General features: G+C 34.3%; 1 long non-coding RNA gene across 1 annotated transcript; it reads right to left on the bottom strand.

Moving 5' to 3' along the window:
* Positions 1-389: 389 nt before the first annotated feature.
* On the bottom strand, positions 390-2,746 carry LOC309513101. Its single transcript, XR_014211301.1, has 4 exons — positions 2,601-2,746; positions 2,234-2,333; positions 1,815-1,868; positions 390-446 (listed from the first exon to the last, which is right to left on the bottom strand). It is a non-coding gene; the product is annotated as an uncharacterized lncRNA (long non-coding RNA).
* Between the last annotated feature and the right edge of the window lie 1,669 nt (positions 2,747-4,415).

Below are 4,415 nucleotides of genomic sequence, written 5' to 3'. Positions count from 1 at the left end.
GTGGCCTTTCTGGAGTTATTAATGTTATTTCTTAGTTTTATTGATCCAAAATGTTTTTATACATTTTCTTCTATATCTTTGTGTGATTTTCTGTACATCGCGGCTTTGAAATGTTAAAGCCCCGCCCCCACACACATGATTCGACTATTAGTCGACTATAGGCAAGACTTGACAATTCTGATTCGACTATGAAAATCCATAGTCGGGGACACCCCTAATGCAGATATACAATAAAACACAAATTAATTGCTCTTATCTGTTCATTGAAATAATAATATGACAGTATAGGTATTACACAAGGGTAATTTATTATTTTATTCTCTCTTACGGTCATTGTGTTGCTTTCAATATTTGACTTTAATCTAAATTACACTATAGCTACATGGCTTACCTTTGTTGTTAGGCATGGTGTAGTGCCACTTCAGTCCAGCTATTAGTATTTGAACCTATGAGGAAAGAAAAATGAAAAGGGCAACCATTAGTTATAGATGTTATGGGTGACATTTGTTATTGTCCATCTATTATCTATGTTATTTAACAGGCCAAAGCAGACGCTTTTGTCCAAAGCGATTTTCTGAATAACTTTTTTATATGACTGATTCGTCCATTTCTCTTGTGATGTAGATAACAGTTAACGCCATTTTGTGGTTATATTCGGCGACCATTAACGTTATACAACATCATGTGCATCAATTAACCAGAGGTGGGTAGAGTATCCAAAAACTGTACTCAAGTAAAAGTACAAGTACTTATAGAAATATTTACTCAAAAGTAAAAGTAATAATATCTATCTATCTATCTATCTATCTCTATATCTATATATGAAGACTTCAGATGCAAAAGCCTCTGAGTGCCATCTGAAACTTTCTTCTAAAACAAGCATTTTTATCGAGCTTGTATATTTAAGTTCAGTAATTTCACTTTAATGACAATTACTAGGTACTTTTCATTGCCATTTAAGTGAAATAACTGAACATAAACATACAAGCTTGATAAAAATGCTCTTTTAGTAGAAAATTTCAGATGGTACTTAGAGGCTTTTGCATCTGACGTCGTCATATATATAAAATTATATATTTTTTTATTTAAATGACTATTATTATCATAAGTAGATAGGCTATCTTTGCAACAAAAAACAGAAGAGACAAGCATTATTTCTGCCATCTGTAGCCCGAAAATCATTGCCTGTCCTTTGGTTTGTATAATAGTAACTTATACAACTACATTTGGATTATTAGACATGTAGAAATAAAGTGAATCTGCAGAGTGTTGCATTCAAAGGCATGTAATTGACACAGAGAAGAAAGAGTTAAAACTCTCCACATGTGCTCACGCTCATGACTGCTACTGAACATCTGAACACAAAAAAACATCGACGGATCTTCTTCTGTCTGTTCTCCAAAATATAATCAAATGTATATTTCTGCAAGCATGTTTAAACTGGTTAACTGTGTCTACGGCAGGCAAAGGCATTCGTTTTCAAGTCGAGTTCGCACGCCACTGCGCAACAATACACACACACTACCGCGGGACGGCGGGTGTTCATAAACTATGAACAATGGTAGCTTATTTAATGTATAAGTTAATGTATATGTCCAAAAAACGGGTAATGTCATACTTTCTAGTAATAATCTGTTTGGTTGTAAAATGTATGAAATCGAATATATCGTCCTGTGGAATCATTCATTCACAGACAGCATACGTTCAACTAATAAAGATCTTCATCGCTGGCAAAAATATGATGCATTTGAAGATATTTAGAAATAATAATTAGAATAATTATTAATATTGACAGTTGCTATTAAATGGTTTACCTCATCCTTTAGAAAAGGTGCAGTCGGCAGGCCATCTCTCTCTGAACTCCTCAACTACTGTAAATACATAATGAGCAAACATCTCATTTGATATGAAAAAACATAGTTGATTATAAAAATGATAAATACCAGACATGTTCACAAGTCCCTAAAGGCCAAGTCCAAGTCTTTGTACCTAAGCAATATTTAAACAATATTTATTTCAGGAAACCTAGTTATTGTAATTATCAGTGTTTTGAACTTTCAAAACGGATTTCTACTTCAAAAATTTATAATACAGCACATCAATTATTACTTAAATCATTTATTAATGAATGAATTTATAATAAATGTATTCACAATATATAAAATACATAACATTATGTCATTTGGAATGCAGGGAGAGTCACCACGGAAAAACTAAAAAAAAAAAACTAAACCTGGTGTGTATTTTGAGCTATTTGAGTTGCCGTAGTTTGCTGTAGTTCTAGGCAGTGATGGGTAATGTAGTCTTCCAGAGAGCGCCGGCGGTAACAAACCCTTTGTATAAACAAGCGATACAGTGAACAACACAAAGAACAATATTCCCGTCAGTGTGTCGTTAATACACACCAGTGACTCTTTAGAAACGCTGGATTGAATAGGCAGGACACCGCTAGTTAACAACAGCATTGACAAAAGCACCCAAAAGTGTGCGAAATCGGCAGCACTGGTGAATTAGATCAGGCCATCAGTTTGGGAAGAGCACAATATACATCATATATGACAAATAACATACAGTCGATTATAAAAATGATTAACACATACCAGTGATTCTTTAGAAACGCTGAATTGAAGGCAGGACTCCGCTACCGACTTCAAAATTCCGGCCAGTTAATACAGGGTGTCTACAGATATAAACAAGTTAAATTTAAGACTTTTTAAGACCTTTTTAATGCCACTTTGAATTAAATTTAAGACCAAATTTAAGTGATGGAAATACACATTATATTGCATGCGTATATGTAATATTTAACCTAAGTAATTGAAATAATTTAATATTAACTACTTGTTTATTGAACTAAAATCAATGTAACATTTGCAATCGTGAGAATATTCAGCAAAATAGCTCCCGTCATGTTATGTTACTTAACTATATCACATGTTATAAAAAAATTTAAAAAAAATCAACATTTAGAATTTTTACCTCAGTATGTTTCTTCTGTGAGCTTTTTTATGTGTGCCGTTATGCTCATTTGTTTTGATTTCTTACTATAAAATCTATCACAAAGACAAGTAGAGCGAGCCTCAACAGCGTTACCAGAAAAAGCCTACATTATCATTATCAATAGCTGTTTAAGTAATAAAATCTGAATCATTCTCGCGATTCGATGCTTCACTGGTTATTTGACGGACATTAGGTCCGTCAGACTGGAGAAATTTTAGCGGTAATGTGACCAGAAATATTTAAGACCTATCGAATATGAATTTAAGACATTTTAATACTTTTTAAGGCCTTTTATTAGGAACATTTTATTTAAGACTTTTTAAGGACCCGCGGCCACCCTGAATAACCAAAATACAATAAAATATATCCAATAAAATATATATTTTAAAGTTAAATAACCAAAATACTATGTTTGATAGTTATACTTATAATTTTGTTTCTATTACATGCAGTTCTAACTTGAGCTCTTAGCTCTCCGGTTAGAATATTGGCTTCTTACTGACCCTTTAAAGGGATACTCCACCGAAAAATGAAAATTCTGTCATCATATATTCACCCTCATGTTGTTTCAAACCTGTATGAATTTCTTTCTTTTGCTGAACAGAAAGGAAGATATCTAGAAGAATATCAGTACCCAGACAGTTTTAGATACCATTGACTTCCATAGTATATCTTTTTCTTACTATGGAAGTCAATGGTATCTAAAACTGTCTGGTTACTCACATTCTTCTAGATATCTTCCTTTCTGTTCAGCAAAAGAAAGAAATTCATACAGGTTTGAAACAACATGAGGGTGAGTATATGATGACAGAATTTTCATTTTTCGGTGGAGTATCCCTTTAAGAAACACAGAACTCACTCTTGCACTCACACTTACAATCTCTCTCTCTCTCTCACACACACACACACACACACACACACACACACACACACACACACACACACACACACACACACACACACACACACACACACACACACACTCAGATATGTGGTTTATGAGGACTCTCCATAGGCGTAATGGTTTTTCTAATGTACAAACTGTATAATCTATCCCCCTACACTAACCCTACCCCTAAACCTACCAATCACAGATTTAGTATGTTTTTTAAGCCGTTTGGTTTAGAAGGACACATATGTCCTCATAAACCATGTTTACGTTGTAATACCCATGTCATTATACACATTTGTGTCCTCATAAACCATATACAACACACACACACACACAATAACAATATGCTCTGACAGGAGGAGGACAGAGTAAAGGTACACAGGACCTACAATTTCCACACTTTTATTAGCCCCGGGTCTAGCCGGACAGCCTGTGTGTGTGTGTGTGTGTGTGTGTGTGTGTGTGTGTGTGTGTGTGTGTGTGTGTGTGTGTGTGTGTGTGTGTGTGTGTGTGTGTGTGTGTG

This window comes from Leuciscus leuciscus, assembly GCF_965113295.1.
Source record: "Leuciscus leuciscus genome assembly, chromosome: 13".
NCBI classification, from domain to species: domain Eukaryota; kingdom Metazoa; phylum Chordata; class Actinopteri; order Cypriniformes; family Leuciscidae; genus Leuciscus; species Leuciscus leuciscus.
Note: the sequence above shows the minus strand (reverse complement) of the source record. Positions and strands in the feature narration are given on the sequence as shown.